This window comes from Lipophrys pholis (genome assembly GCF_963383615.2).
Source record: "Lipophrys pholis genome assembly, chromosome: 23".
Taxonomy (NCBI): Eukaryota; Metazoa; Chordata; class Actinopteri; order Blenniiformes; family Blenniidae; genus Lipophrys; species Lipophrys pholis.
The window spans coordinates 7,673,478-7,689,956 of NC_137645.1; positions in this window are offsets into that span (position 1 = coordinate 7,673,478).

Consider the following 16,479-nt stretch of genomic DNA (forward strand, 5'->3'; position numbering starts at 1 on the left):
TGTGCGAGTCCTGAAGCAGCTTAGCACGTAGCATCACCTACATGTGCGCCTTGAAACTCTTGAGAATGTAGCATTTAGCATGTAGCATTGCTGGTGTGTGAGGTTTCAGAAGTTTTAATCCTGACCCACACTAGTCCTGTGATCATATAGACGTACGTCGGTAGAAATGCAGCAAAATGTCATGAGATGTTTTCCCTCCTCGTCTTTCTCTTGTGATTGGACCGTTTCCAGGAGGACTGTATCTTTACCTTCCCGTTGTTGCAGTACTTTGAGCTATACTAGATTTTTTTGTTTGTGTTTTTGGTCTTTTTTTCTTCTGTACTTTTTCCTTTCTTTTGTTTAATCCTAATTTTTCTGTTCCATTTGCACTCCTCTAATCTACCCTGGTAGTTTCACCTTCGTTGATGCGTCGAGATATACTCCGTCCACCCCGTCCTTCTTTCTCTCGCGATTGGCTCCCTTCCCAGGAGGAATTCCTGGAGCGCTGCACGGCAGTCTGGTCGTCACGTTGTTAATCTTGCACTGATCAACAGGCGTTGGGAAACGGAGGAAAGCAAACTTCCCAGATTACCAGCTTTCCAGCACGCGCCGAGATCGATCCCCCCCCATCCCCCCCATCCCCCCACAGCCCAAACAACTGGACGTCTCAAATGTTTCTACCTTCGTGTCCCGGTGCTCCACTTCTCCCCGTTTGGACAATTTCCAGTCTGACCTTAATCCCCAGAAGCCCACGAGGGATTAACCCCCTTCTCAACAGAACCGGTGAGGCTGGTGTCCAATGGTCGGCGCGGAGACGACCGAGGCAAGGCCAAGGTAAAACCAGCGCAGGGTCAGGAAGGAGTTCTGACCGACCCACATCCCGTTATTAACTTTAATAACCGGCAATCAATAAAGTCAACTTTCTCCAGAAGGTGAGTTTATGAATTCTCTGTTATGGTAACGATACTCCTGTTTTCTTCTCGGTTTCAACTTGCTCTGCTTTGGCGTCGCCAAATTCAGAGCTTCGTTTTGATAACGGACTCGCGGGAAATGAGTACTGATATCGGAACTCTGTATCGGCAAGTAGCTAAAGGTTATTACTTGTATCGGTACTCAGTATCAGCAAATGGCTAAAGGTTAGTGCTGGTATCGGTACACGGTATTGGCAAGTAGCTAAAGGTTAGTACTTGTATCGGCAAGGACCTTAAGGTCCGTACTGGTATCGGTACTCGGTATCAGCAAATAGCTAAAGGTTAGTACTGGTATCGGTACACGGTATTGGCAAGTAGCTAAAGGTTAGTACTTGTATCGGCAAGGACCTTAAGGTCCGTACTGGTATCGGTACTCAGTATCAGCGAATAGCTAAAGGTTAGTACTGGTATCGGTACACGGTATTGGCAAGTAGCTAAAGGTTAGTACTTGTATCGGCAAGGACCTTAAGGTCCGTACTGGTATCGGTACTCAGTATCAGCAAGTAGCTAAAGGTTAGTACTGGTATTGCTACTCGGTATCAGTAAGAAGCTAAAGGTTAGTACTTGTATCGGTACTCGGTATCGGCAAGTACCTTAAGGTTCGTACTGGTATCGGTATTCTGTATCGGCAAGTAGCTAAAGATTTGTACTCCTTTCGGTAGTCTGTCTGCAAGTAGCTAATGGTTAGTACTTGTATTGGTACTCTGTATTAAGTATCTAAAGGTTATTACTGGTATCGGTACTCAGTATCAGCAAGTAGCTAAAGTTTAGTACTGGTATCGGTACTCGGTATCAGCAAGTAGCTAAAGGTTAGTACTGGTATTGATACTCGGTATCAGTAAGAAGCTAAAGGTTAGGACTTGTATCGGTACTCGGTATCGACAAGTAGCTAAAGGTTTGTGCTGGTATTGGTACTCTGTAATTGCAAGTAGCTAAAGGTTTGTACTCATTTCGGTTGTCTGTCGGCAAGCAGCTAAAGGTTAGTACTTGGTATCGGTACTCGGTATCGGTACTCGGTATCGGCGAGAAGCTCAATTCTGAAGTTAAAAATGAGAAGCTATCGACCAGTTCGTTATTTTTAGCGGATGCGTCAGAAGTTGGAAATAATCCAAAGAAAGTATTATTTTAAATGCAGTAGAGGTTTCATACCTCTTAAAATTTTAGTGTCAAAGGCAAAATTAGTTCATGTCGAGGCCTCGATTCAACTCCCCTCCTGTTTAGCTTGGACGGCGAAGCCAGCCGGTCCCAGCGGCGGCTGCCAGAAAACACCCTGTGAAAAAATAAATGAGCGCTTGCCGAGGCGGGGGCGGGGGGGCGGGGGGGGGGGGGGGGGGGGGTGGTACCGGTGCCAAATATCAACGGCGAGGCATGAAGACGAAAGTGTGCATCCTGTGTATACGGTACTACTGTAATCCTTAATAGAAAACCCAAGAGGGAACACTTCACGGGAGGATGTAGAGTTGGTGTGAAGTTGGGTTGTGAGGGGATCCACACAGGAAATCAGAAGACGGGAAGGAAAGGCTCGTCCAGGAGGTGTTTGGACTCCAAAAGTACACAATAATAAGGAATTAGACTAAATATTTGGACACTCTTGGCAGAAGAACTTGCTTCTTTTGTGGACCGAACAAGCGAAGACGACCTCCTTCGGCTTTATGTCCCGTCTTCTCGCCACTATTTTACAATCCCGCCAGAGTCCTAGAATAATATAATCTCCGTCACACTTGGTTTGTTCCACTCACTTCACCCTGAAAGGCTTAAGGACCGCCCACTTCCTGTTTGACCTGGAACCTGCTGATGAGCCGGAGTCAAACGAGGAGCATCCAACGTCAACAAGGTGAGCGTTTCTTCATCTTCGGTGTGACAGGATCTGAGGATTAATGACGGCGGTGTTGACTAATTAACCAAACCAGCGGACGTGCTTGGCTAGCAGGTCGAACCTCTTGGTCCGACCTGACACCAGAGCCTGAGGACACAGGGAAGACCGCCAACCCCCTCAGCGGGCTCGGGCTAACACCGGGACGGTGGGGCCAAGGTTGTGGGTGGGCTAAGTTTGGGATTGGGTTAAGGTTAGTTTAGGGTTGGGTTTGAGTTGGGTTAAAGCTGAGTTTAGGGGATGGTCGGATTAATGATGGTTAAGGTTGGGGTTGGGTTGGGGCTGGGTTAAGGTTGGGGTTTGATTAGGGCTGGGTTAAGGTTGGGGTTGGGTTACGGTTAGAGTTGGGTTGGGTTAAGACTGGGTTAAGGTTGGAGCTGGGTCATGGTTGGAGTTGGATTTGGGCTGGGTTGGGTTAGGTCTGGGTTAAGGTTGGGGTTGAGTTAAGGTTCGGGTTGGGTTAAGTTTCGGGCTGGGTTACGATTGGGTTAAGGCTGAGTTTAGGGGTACAGTTGGATTAGTGATGGGTTAAAGTTGGGGTTTGATTAGGATTGGGTTAATTGAATACAATTCAACTTAGGTGAAGCTTAGGTTAGAGCTGGGTTAAGGTTGGAGTTGGGTTAAGATTGGATTAGGACTGGGCGAAGATTGGAGTTGGATCCGGATTAGAGTTGGGTTAAGATTGGATTAGGGCTGGGCGAAGATTGGGGTTGGGTTCGGATTAAGGTTGGGTTAAGGTTGGGGTTGGATTAGCATTGGATTAGTGTTCGGTCAAATGTTGGATTGGGGTTGGAATTGAGTTAGGATTAGGATTGGGTTAATGCTGGGTTAGTGGTACAGTAAGTACTAGTTCAGTACAACGTTCCATGTAAACGGTCCAATCCGAGGCCCAGATCCAAAGCCTCTTTTCAAAACAAGATCATCCAGTAACATTCCAGAACCGTCCTCCCTCTGTCTCCTCACCTGTGTGCCATTTCTAGTAATCTCTGTCTGATTTCAGGTACTTTGTTGGGACTATTATACACCCTTCCACGTATTTATACTGCGTTTGACCTGTTGTTTGATGATTTTTCTCTTAAACCAGACCAAACGTCTCGGTTGCGTTTTGCACCCGTCTCTCAACGTGCTCGTCTTTGGTGGTCTGGACGAAGCACATGCTGTACCCTGACTGATATTAAGACGGCCACGGTCCAGCCAGATTTCTTTTCCTTTTCTTTTCTTTTCTTTTCTGAACGACTCATGAGAAAAATGCTATAAATACCAGTCGCCCAAAAAAGGAAGGCAAACTGCCTCCACGCACACATGTAGTCAATTAGTCCCCCTGCCGGCTGGATCTCATGTAACCGACTCCACCGACTCCGTGTCGTTACGCCGGGTCCCGCCTCGGCCCAGGACTCAACGTGTTGACTGTCATTAGGTACAGTTCAGGGTTGTTTTTTTTTTCTAGTGTTTATCGGTAGAACCCTGATCGTTACTGCAGTAGTCTCAGACGGGCGTCATTAGACTGTGGTATTTGACTTAATTTGAAATGAAAACCTATAAAGGACTTTGGACTTGTTTTGCGCACACGTGTGTTTTGAGAACTCGTAATGGGCGTCTGGGCTGCAGTCCCGAGCTTGAGGGGGGGGGGTTGGGGGGGTCGGGTAGCGGTCAGATGAATACTGGAGAGAACTCCAGCATTTGGTTCTGAGACGTTACTTCATTTTGTCTGTTCTACTTTAAAAACAAAACTGTCGGACCTCGACTTACAGCGTCGGGAAAGAGTTTAACAAATCCGTCGTCGTTTCTTAAGTCCGCTACACGCTGTGGTTTTTGGCCGTCCAAGACAAACGATAACAATCGAGAGTATCGTGTCGATATCTTTGGTCTTGGGTCCCAGATGAAAGATAACAATCAAGAGTATCGTGGCGATGTCTTTGGTCCTAGATGAAAGATAACAATCAAGACTATCGTGTCGATATCTTTGGTCTTGGGTCCCCAACGAAAGATAACATTTGAGAGTATCGTGGCGATATCTTTGGTCTTGGGTCCCAGATGAAAGATAACGATCAAGACTATCGTGTCGATATCTTTGGTCTTTGGTCCCAGACGAAGGATAACAATCAAGAGTATCGTGTCGATATCTTTGGTCTTGGTTCTAAATCGGTGGTTCTACGTCGCACTGTGACACCGATTCCAGGACGGACGTCGTCATGGTCTTGTGACCAAAAGACAACCCGCGATCAAATTCTGACGGCGTCAGACATTTGTGGTGACCGTGACCACTGTTGCCACAGTTACCTTGAAAAAGTAATCTGATTACGAATTACTAGCTCCTCCTTTACAAAGTAACTTGGTTACTTTACGGATTACTTGCTTCGAAAAGTAACAAGTTACTTCCTTAGTGACTTTCAATAGCTGCCGACAACACCCCCATGTCTCAATATAAAAACGACAACCGGTCTTGCTAAAAAAACAAAAAAAGGGGGCGGAGCTTCCTGCCAATATACTTTTTTACTCAGAACTCAAAGTCGTGTAACGTCTCTGCAGTTGTGTTCTCGTTGCGATGATGAGGTTCAGTCATGATGTGTTGTTGGCTTTGAATCTTTTGTGTCGCCTGAACGCGTCGTTAGGGCGGGTTGGCCTGTGATTGGCTGAGAGTGGAGAAGGGGCGGGTCAGGTGGGCTTGCAGATAGAGAGTGTGTGTGTGTGATGGATAGATTTACTTTATTGATCCTCAGAGGGAAATTAAAACGTCTGATCTGACGACGGTTTTGGAAAGAGTAAAAATGGGTCATTTCAGAGTATCACTGCCTAGAACACTAAATGCTAAAATGCTAGGAGATGCTAACAGCTTCCGTTTCAAAATCTGCCTCGCAGGTTTCTTTCCGCGCTCAGCCTGGTGTGTAACCTCTCTGCGTCGGCCGGCGCCAATAAAAACTTGTCCTCCTTGGCGAATGAAGCGAGAGTGAAAAGCTGGACAAACAGGTTCCAGACAGTCGAGCTTACCAGAACCATCGGAGGTCGTTTTTTTTTTTTTTTCTCTCTAAGTGTGTGTGTTTTTATTTTCTTTTTTTTTCCCCCTTTCAGGCCCGGCCGTGTTCTTATTATCCTTCTTGTCTCTGTTCTGACGTTCTCACAGTCACTTCACTCCTCCTCCGTCTGCTCGCGACGACTCGGGAAATCTGCCGACTCGGGGCTTTCGTCTTGTGGAATTTTGATTTGCCTTTTGAGAGGAGACGCGGAACTTTTTGGTGTCCAACATGGTGTCCAACAATATATATATATATATATATTTAATCGTTCATTATCAGTGCCAAATAATCCGGTTTAGCACACCTCTTAGTGGAAAAAGTCTTCAGAGATTTCCTTACATGGACATCTGCTCAAGGCCATGAGGCTGGTGTCAAATTACAGGTGTTGGAAGTTGCCTGGAGGAGAACACTTCTGGTTTTCTGTGTTCGTCCAGACTTTAATTTTAATTGTGTGATTTTAAGAATCTTCTCCAGCGAGCCACAAATCGAATAAACTTTTGCATTTCTGTTGGTTAATTAAATGACTTGGGTCGCAGCAGCAGCCACGATCCACTTTTTGACACGGAGATGGAGTTGTTCTGAAAAAAAAGCTCAATTTCCCCCGATGTATATGGTTATAGCCGAGCATTTTCAAAAGTTGCTTTTCCCGTCGTTTCCACAGTCGGAGCATTTTTATAAAGTAGTTTTTTCCCCATTTCCATCGAGACGGAACATTTTCAAAAAGTTGTTTCCCCCCCGTATCCATGGAAACAGATTTGGAGCTTTTTTTTTTTAACAAGTTGGGTTCCCCCCCCCAGTTCCATGAGAGTTAGGCTGTTTTCAAAAAGCTACGTTTCCACAGATGTAGCTTTTTCAAAAGTTGCTTTTCCCGTCGTTTCCACAGTCGGAGCATTTTTATAAAGTAGTTTTTTCCCCATTTCCATCGAGACGGAACATTTTCAAAAAGTTGTTTCCCCCTGTTTCCATGGAAACAGATTTGGAGCTTTTTTTTTTTAACAAGTTGGGTTCCCCCCCCCAGTTCCATTAGAGTTAGGCTGTTTTCAAAAAGCTACGTTTCCACAGATGTAGCTTTTTCAAAAGTTGCTTTTCCCGTCGTTTCCACAGTCGGAGCATTTTTATAAAGTAGTTTTTTCCCCATTTCCATCGAGACGGAACATTTTCAAAAAGTTGTTTCCATGGAAACAGATTTGGAGCTTTTTTTTTTAACAAATTGTGTCCCCCCCCCCCCCCCCCAGTTCCATGAGAGTTAGGCTGTTTTCAAAAAGCTACGTTTCCACCATTTCCACAGTCGTAGCATTTTCGAAAAGTTGTTTTGCCCTTGTTTCCATGGAGATGCTGTGGGAGTTTTTTCAAAAAGTTGTGTTTCCCACAGAGACTGAGTCGGCGCGTTGCCAAAAAGTAAAATTTTCCCCGGTTTCCATGGAGACAGACCTGGAGCATTTTTAAAAAGTTGCATTTTTTTTTTCCCCATTTCCATGCAGAAGGATCCTTTTCAAAAAGTTGCATTTCCCCCCTTTTCCATAGAGACGGAGTTTGAGCATTTCGAACAAGTTGCATTTCCCCCCCCCAATTTCCATGGCGAGAGAGTCGGACTGTTTTCAAAAAGTTACGCTTCCACCATTTCCACGGAGTCGGAGCCTTAAGGCAGCCCTCTGATCTCCTTGTTGTCTTTTAAGGATTCCGTGTTTCACCACGTGGGGCCTGAAATACCTGTGGTCTGGGTACTGTAGTTCAAAGTATGTAATACACCCGGAGAGTCGACAGCGTGTACGCTCTCACCCTCCGTCTCCTGTAGGATCTGCCGGAGGGGGAACGAGACGCCATCGTTTATGTGAAAACGATCCCGGAATCAGTCCGGACAGCTCCGACGTTCATGTCTCGTAAAATAAAAGTAAAAAAGAGACGGGAGTTTGGCTCAATGTTCGCTGAGCGATAATATTTCTGACGTTCATCTCCAGCTGCCCGTCCCGAATTTCAGACAACGGGAGTTTATTCTCACTACGAAGTACGTGCACACACCAGGGTTTCATGCTATGGGTGCACCGATACCACTTTTTTTTTTTTAAAGTACTGACCTTTGGCTTCTTATCAATACTGAGCACCGATACAGGTCCTAAACTTCAGCTACTAACTGATCAGAGTACTAACCTTTGGCTACTTGCCGATACCAAGTACCGATACCAGTAGTAGCCTTAGGCTACTTGGAGACGCCAGGTACCGATACCAGTATTAATCTTTAACTACTTGCAGATACCAAGTACCGATACCAGTACTAACCTTTGGCTACTTGCCGATACCAAGTACCGTTACTAGTGCTAACCTTTGGCTACTTGCCAAAACCAAGTACCGATACCAGTAGTAGCCTTAGGCTACTTGGAGACGCCAGGTACCGATACCAGTATTAATCTTTAACTACTTGCAGATACCAAGTACCGATACCAGTACTAACCTTGGGCTACTTGCAGATACTAAGTACCGATACATTAGTAACCTTAGGCTACTTGGAAACACCAAGTACCAATACCAATACTAATCTTTAACAACTTGCCGATACGAGTACTAACCTTTGGCTACTTACCAAGACCAAGTACCGATACGAGTACTAACCTTTAGCAACTTGTCATTACCAAGTACTGATATGAGTACTAATCTTTAGCTGCTTGTCATTACTCAGTACCGATACGAGTACTAATCTTTAGCGACTTGCCGATACCAAGTACCGATACGAATGCTAATCTTTAACTACTTGCAGATACCAAGTACGGATACCAGTACTAACCTTTAGCGACTTGTCATTACCGAGTACTGATATGAGTACTAATCTTTAGCTACTTGCCGGTACCAAGTATAGGCGGCGTTCTAACTCTGACAGAAATACACCGAAGTCCGTCCAAAACATAATAAGGAACTTCTCACCTTCATACGCCGAGTGTTTTTTTTTTTTTTTTTCTCGCCGCACTAATCTGGCCGCCGTCCCAAGGCCGGCGGAGGAATGAAACGCAGAGCGAAGCGATTGGCTTCAGCTCGGAGCCAAATAAATAAAACCTTGGATGGGGAGCCGCTCTTAAAGCCGCGGCGTTCCCTCGTGTCGATGGGCAGCGAGACCCTCGCTTCATGTTCAAGGCCGACGGACCGCGAGACGGAGAGTCGGACGACCGCGAGAAAACATGGAGGATCGCGCCGAAAAGACCGTGGAGAGTTTTAACCGTCGATGAAAACCCGAGGAAAAGTTGAGGACACGATTCGGTACCAACTGGTTTCAGGGCTCTTTTGAAAACTGCGTGTTAAAATGTTTTAATTCACGACATTCTGTCTTTTCTAAACATGAATATTTAGACCTGAAGTCAAACCCTGCGGCTCCAGAGCCACATGTGGTTCCTGTACTTTTTCTGGAGTACCTATAGAAGTACTAACCTTTAATGACTTGCAGATACCGAGTATCGATACCAGATTAGGCTTTAGCTACTTTTTGATAACAAGTACCAATACGAGTACTAACCTTAAATTACGTGCCGATGCAGAGTACAGAAGTACTAACCCTTCGCTACTTGCTGATACGAGTACAGATACGAGTACTAACCTTTCGCTACTTGCTTAAACCGAGTACAAGAGTATTAACCTTTCGCTACTTGCTGATACCGAGTACTGATACGAGTACTAACCTTTCACTACTTGCTTATACCGAGTACAGGAGTACTAACCTTTCGCTACTTGCCGATATTGAGTATCAATGCAAGTACTAACCTTTAGCGACTTGGCGATACAGCGTACCGATACAAGTACTAACCTTTAATGACTTGCAGATACCGAGTATCGCTACCAGATTAGGCTTTAACTACTTTTTGATAACAAGTACCAATACGAGTAATAACCTTAAATTACTTGCTGATTCAGAGTACAGGAGTACTAACCTTTCACTACTTGCTGATACGAGTACAGATACGAGTACTAACCTTTCGCTACTTGCTGATACTGAGTACTGATACAAGTACTAACCTTTCGCTACTTGCTTATATCAAGTACAGGAGTACTAACCGTTCGCTACTTGCTGATACTGGGTACTGATTCAAGTACTAACCTTTCTCTACTTGCTTAAACCGAGTACAGGAGTATTAATCGTTCGCAATTTGCTGATACTGAGTACTGATACAAGTACTAACCTTACACTACTTTTCTTAAACCGAGTACAGGAGTACTAACCTTTCGCTACTTGCCGATATTGAGTATCAATGCAAGTACCAACCCAAGTACAAACCTTTAATGACTTGCAGATACCGAGTATCGATACCAGAATAGGCTTTAGCTACTTGCTGATAACAAGTACCAATACGACTACTAACCTTAAATTACTTGCCGATGCAGAGTACAGGAGTATTAACCTTTCGCTACTTGCTGATATGGGTACATATACGAGTACTAACCTTAAACTCCTTGCCAATACCGAGTACCGATACAAGTACTAACCTTTCGCTCCTTGTTTATACAGAGTACAGGAGTACTAACTTTCCTTCAATCTGGATAATCAAGTTTTATGGCGCCTGACACATTTTATTTTGTGGAAAATAGCGAAAAGCGGCTTTTTAGGTCAACGATTTACACTCCACAGGTGAAACAAAGTCTTTAATCGTGTGAATTCAAAAAGTTCCGCCTTTAGAGAAGCGGAGACGAGGTCTGGAAGTCCCTCCGTACTGCCGTCTGGCACCGTCAGGCGCGTCTCCGCTCCGTCAGCCAGTCGCTTCAAGTCGATGACAGACGAGTTGCAGAAGAAGAAAAGAGTCGCGGCTCGTGGTCCAGATTTTCCGACTGTCGACAATCCTGAAGAAAAAACCCACAATAGTCCGATTGATGGAGACGCTCAGCTTTTGAAAACACGTTGCTCCTGTTGAAAGTCCGGAACAGGTTATGGTGTTCAGGCCCGTTTCCACGGCAACGGTGCTCAGAGCTACCGAAAGCACCTACTTGCTTGAAGACTGGTGGAGCTTTTCAAAAGCGCAGCTTTTTGAAAGCGCTCCGTCTCCATGAAAATGGGCCAAAGGGCAACTTTTCGAAAACACTACGACTCCGTCTCAATAAAAAAGGGCGAAAAGGCAACTTTTTGAAAACAATACGACTCCGTCTCCATGGAAATGAGGAGAAATGCAACTTTTAGAAAATGTTAAAACTCTGTCTCCATGGAAACATGGGGGGGAAATGCAACTTTTCAAAAACACTGAGACTCCGTCTCCATGGAAATGGTGGATAACAAAAGTTTTTGAAAATGCTATGGCTTCGTCACCATGGAAACGGGGGGGAAATGCAACATTCTAAAGACGCTCCAACACCATCTCTCAAGAAATGGGCCAAAAGCAACTTTCTGAAACTCTGTGTAATAGGGGATAATGTAAGTTTTCAAAAATGCTCTTTCCCCATTTCTGTGAAAACGGTGGGAAAATGCAATTTTTCGAAATTGCTACGACTCCGTCTCCGAGGAAATGTGGGAAAATGCAACTTTTTAAATTTTTCTCCAACTCCACCTCCTCCGAAACTGGCCTAAAGCATCTTTTCAAAAATAGTCACCACGGAAAGTCGGGGGAAAAAGCAACTTTTTTGAAAACAGACTGCATGTCTAATGAAATTGTGCGGGGTTAACTTTTGGAAAATACGTTAACGTGGGAAAACGCAACTATTTCAAAACATCGTCTCCATGGAAATCGGTACAACACAACTTTTATAAAGTGCTGCTCCTGATCATGGATCGTGTTCTGGTGCCGTCGGCGCCATCGGTCGTTTTTCACCAGGATGCGACCGTGACGACTTCGCTTAACGAGTTTTGGGGCCGCGGTTCATTAACAGAAGACTTTTTGGATTTTCACGAGGAGGTTGAGGTGAACAAATTAAACTTAATCACACATCAGGAATCTTAATACCAACCGCGTGCCGCTATGTGAAATTACCCAAAAACCTCCCCTCAACCGTAATTAACCATTTAAAAAAAAAAAAAAAAACTTAACTACTCAGGATCTGCTGACTTGACACTAAATAAATAAATAAAACAAGATTGCAAGGAAAAGGGGCGGGCGGGGGGGGGGGGGCGTCCAGTTTTACTTTCCGACAGTTTTTCGGGTCCTCGGCTCCTAACGGCCACAGGAAACGACGGGTTCTCGCGGTGTTTTCATATCCCGCGCCCGCGCCTCGCTTCGCCGCGGTAATTGGTCCGGACTTCACCTCGAGGAAAACATGGCGACCGATTGAACGAGCCGCATTCCGCTGCTGAAGTGGCTCAGGCCATTACTGTGTTTTCACAACTGCTCCTTTTACCGGAACGGTCAAGGTCGTGAGCGAAACGCCTGGCGTTTCCCTTTGAAGTGTGAGAACTAGATTAATATCTCTACAGTGATCTATATCTATATATCTAGATCTAGTATATCTATAGCGGTTGGGTTTGTGTCACTTTCCACCAAATCTAATTTTTTTTAAACCATTACAAGGACACTTTTGGAACACTTTTGGTTATATATATTTTTTTGGCCCGGTTGAACTTGCAACTTTACGAAACCTAAATGCTTCAGGTCTTCCCAGCGAAAGTTGTCGACAGGAAACGACTTCGGTTCCTCGCATGAAAACTTCATCGTGGCTTTGACTTCCTCAGTGTTTTCACACGACTCTCCCTGCCAGCTCTCCAGCTAATTCGATGTTTGACGGTAAACTCAGACGGTGGCGGGGGCCAACTATGTGCCACCCACCTGTGCCAGTTTTTGAAAAGTGCCAGATCTCTGACTCGGCCTCTTTTTTTTTTTCTGGATGAAAACAAATCCGGTGCTTTTCGGGGCCGTCGGTATCCGATTGCTCGCAGTTTTCCCAAACTCTCGAGTCGTCCTCCAAACATGGAGGGGGTGGGGGGGGGGGGGGGGGGGGGGGGTTGGGGGTTAGAGTCCAACTCTGAGCCAAACTGGATTAAACAGCCAGACAGAAAAATTTGGAGGTGGTCGTGAGAGAGCGAAGCGCCCGTCGCCACACGAGGCGAGGAATCTGAGGGTTCGCTTGTTTCGCTTGGAGGAAGTGCTGCAGACGGCACTGACGGATGTGTTCGCCTCTTACTTCAAACCATATGTCGGCTTGTGTACGTTGCTCCAGGAGGGGGGGTGGGGGTGGGGGGGGTTCGCAGGTTCTGCCTCAACGCATTTGTGTCTTTTTGGGCCTCGCAGCTGTGGCCGATATTTACTTTGCTGCGTTTCATGTAGTGACATCATGTAGCTGCAGTCGGGAGACGCATCTGTTGACGACTAAAACCGGGACCGCCAGCCAACATGGGAGAAGTGCAGTTCGCCGAGAGCAGGAAAGACGATCCGCTTCGTGAGACGCGGCCCCGTGGACCGTTTCGTGCAGTTTTAGGCGTGTGCTTTGTGGAGTTTGTTGTCTGTTTTGGATCATAAACCAAAAAAAAAAACAACTGGTTCTAAAAGTTCATGTTTTTGAGAAGAAACCGCACCGAGGACGCACCGATACCACTTTTTGGGTGAATGAGTACCGATACGAGTACTAGCCTTTAGGTATTTAATGGTACCGAGTACTGATAAAAAAGGCTGTGTGAGCCCTGAAACTCTTTAGCATGTCGCATCATTTGGTGTGTGAGAACTGAAGCTCTTTAGCATGTAGCATTTAGCATGTATCATTGCTGGTGTGTGAGACCTGAAACATTTTAGCATGTAGCATCGCTAGTGTGTGAGCCCTGAGACTATTTAGCATGTCGCATCATTTGGTGTGTGAGCACTGAAACTCTTTAGCATGTAGCATTTAGCATGTAGCATCATTTGGTGTGTGAGCACTGAAACTCTTTAGCATGTAGCATTTAGCATGTAGCATTGCTGGTGTGTGAGCTCTGAAACATTTTAGCTTGTAGCATCGCTAGTGTCTGAGCCCTGAGACTATTTAGCTTGTCGCATGTAGCATAGCTGGTGTGTGAGACCTAAAAGAGTTTAGCATGTAGCATTTAGCATTGCTGGTATGTGAGCCCTGAAACTTTTTAGCATGTAACATCGCTGGTGTGTGAGCCCTGAAACTCCTTAGCATGTAGCATTTAGCATCTCTGGTGTGCGAGCCCCAAAACACTTTAGCATTGTACCATCAATGGTGTGTGAGCCCTGAAAGTCTTTAGCAAGTAGCATTTAGCATGTAGCATCTTTGGTGTGTGAGCCCTGAGACTCCTTAGCATGTAGCATGTAGCACAGATTGGAGTGAAACCCTCCTGATCCACTGAGCAGTTAAACCCATGAGCAAACGGCGTTCTAACTCTGGTCCAAATGTCTCTGGTGATTTAGTTGCCGGAGTTGCACCAACTATCTTTTGTCAGCATAATTCACAGTCTGTCTTACTTTTGACATTAATATTAAAGAATCTCCAAACCGCTGCATAGCATCCCATAGTACTCGTCGAGTTGTTTCGGACATATTTTTCTGAGTACAAGAACTCTGTACAGTTTTGGGCCGATACCCACTACTAGTATCTGATTACTTTCTTACTGTGTCTTCCTCTGCTCGAGGATTCTGGCGTCTCGCTTACGTTCTCGTCTCGATGGAGCCACAAAGCCTCTCCGTCAAACTACCTCCCTTAAGCTTGAGCTCCGACAAGTATACTGTCGTCCAGGGTCCAGTATTTTAATTAGTACGACCGTTGAGTACCTCACAAACCTTTCATGCCTCGATGCGTCTCAGAGGTGGACTCGGGTCGAGGTCGAGTGTGAAATCGCCGAGGTGTGCCAAGTCGGTGGTTACCTTTTACACCACTGGAATTATTCGCTGGATTGCGAGCGAGATGTCGGTTCTGACGCCCCGAGTAAAGTGCAAAGTGTCTAAATCTGAGCCGTCGACGAAGAACTTTAATCAAACGCTGACGACGTTTTTCTGTTTCGGTCCAACGTTCTGTCTCCTCGGTGCTTCAGCCAAGAGGCGCAGGAGGAAAAGGAAAGGTCTGCGTTTTCCTCGGTTGGACTTAATGAGACGTTCTGACAGATGACGGCCAAACTGGACGGCTGTGGGTCTGCTGATCGGTGGGAGTTTTTGAAAAAAATCAAATAAAAAGTCAGATAATTTGCACAGAGTAGTAATGCTTTGATCTTTGACCTCTCAAAGCATTATTGCACAGAGTAGTGATGCTTTGATCTTTGACCTCTCAAAGCCGATGCCAAGATGTGGTGAAAAGGTAGAGCATTTTCAAAAAGTTGCGCTGTTCCCCGTTTCCGTGGAGACGGATTTGGAACATTTGCAAAAAATTAGCATTTTCCATAGGGACGGAATCTGAGCATTTGCAAAAAGTTGCATTTTTACCCGTTTCCAAGGAGATGTAATTGGAACATTTGCAAAAAATTAGCATTTTTCACCGGTTCTACGGTAAGAGGTGAATCGCTTGCAAAAAGTTGCATTATTCCCTGCTCCAAAAAGTTGCTTTTCCACCTGTCCACTGTGTCTGATTTTTATAAAGTTGCATTTTAACCACTTTTTGCTTCAACGGAGACGGAGCGTTTTCAAAAAGTTGCGTTTCCCCGCCTTTTCTACAGAGACGGCATCTGAGCGTTTACAAAAAGTTGCCTCCCCTCCAAAGCAATCATCATCACTTGATCTTACTTGTGGCTGCGATTTGTCAAACCAAAGATAAAAGGAAGTGGATTGCAGAACGTTGGACGGCGACTGATGGCGGTCATTACCGCCGTTCATGTTGCCGGAGAAACTTGGCGTTGGGATCTAAGCGGCAGGCTAATGGCTACGCGGACGGGAATCCAGCGAGCAGACAGGTATGAGCTCAGTGTTTCCATGCAGCCGACTGCATCGTGTTCTCGTTTTGCTGTGATGCTGAGAAAACAGAATTAAAAAAAAAATATATATATATATATATATAAGCGACTCTTTCTCAAGGTAGAAGAACCAAAATAACAGAACAAAGTATAATTTCTCAAATTTGAAGCAGCTGTGTGGGATTTTTGTGTGTGTGTGTGTCGTAGGATAACAATCTTGCAACAAGTAGCTAAATGTTAGTACTTCAATCGGTACTTGGTATTGGCAAGTAGCTAAAGGTTAGTACTGGTATTGGTACTCGGTCTCAACAAGTAGCTAAAGGTTTGTATTCATATCGATACTCGGTATCGGCAAGTAGCTAAAGGTTAGTACTGATATTGGTACTTGTTATCAACAAGTAGCTCAAGGTTAGTACTTTTATCGGTACTTGGAATCGGCAAGTAGCTAAAGGTTAGTACTGGTATATGTACTTGTTGTCAACAAGTAGCTAAAGGTTAGTACTTGTATCAATACTTGGTATCGGCAAGTAGCTAAAGGTTAGTACTTTTATTGGTACTCTGTATCGGCCAGTAGCTAAAGGTTAGTACTCGTGTCAGTACTTGGTATTGGCAAGTAGCTAAAAGTTAGTACTTGCATCGGTACTTGGTATCGGCAAGTAGCTAAAGGTGAGTACTTGTATTGATACTTGATAATGGCTTTGCTGAGGGCTCCACCAAACCTGCATAATTTGGATTAAAAACGGTGCTGAGAATTGATAATTGTTTGTACTGTGGAGTAGCAGACGGATGGATTGTGGGTAGGGATTCAAACCCTGGTTCGGGTAGGGGGTAGGGATTCAAACCCTGGTTCGGGTAGGGGGTAGGGATTCAAACCCT